We start from the raw sequence: 243 nt of genomic DNA, 5'->3' as shown, positions 1-243 counted from the left end.
CCCCCGGTGGGACCGTCGAGGAGGAGGTCTCCGATGGGACCGGGGAGGGGGGTACCCGGTAAGACGCGGCCCCCGGTGGAACGGGGGCGGAGTGCCCCGGCCAGGACACGGGTCCCCAGCGGACCGAGGAAGGGGTCTCCCCGCAGGACAGTGACGGGGGTCCCCGGTGGGACCTGTCCCAGGCGGGAGCGGGGAAGGCGCCCCCGGAGAAGCGGGGATGAGGTCCAGGCGGGCCGGGTTCCC

General features: G+C 76.1%; 1 protein-coding gene across 1 annotated transcript in view; it reads left to right on the top strand.

Moving 5' to 3' along the window:
* ARID3C (AT-rich interaction domain 3C) overlaps positions 1-243 on the top strand; it is a 28,496-nt gene that overhangs the window by 6,912 nt on the left and 21,341 nt on the right. The window lies entirely within an intron of this gene.

The sequence above is a fragment of the Egretta garzetta genome, unplaced genomic scaffold (genome assembly GCF_000687185.1).
Source record: "Egretta garzetta isolate BGI_Z169 unplaced genomic scaffold, ASM68718v1 scaffold59, whole genome shotgun sequence".
Taxonomy (NCBI): domain Eukaryota; kingdom Metazoa; phylum Chordata; class Aves; order Pelecaniformes; family Ardeidae; genus Egretta; species Egretta garzetta.
Note: the sequence above shows the minus strand (reverse complement) of the source record. Positions and strands in the feature narration are given on the sequence as shown.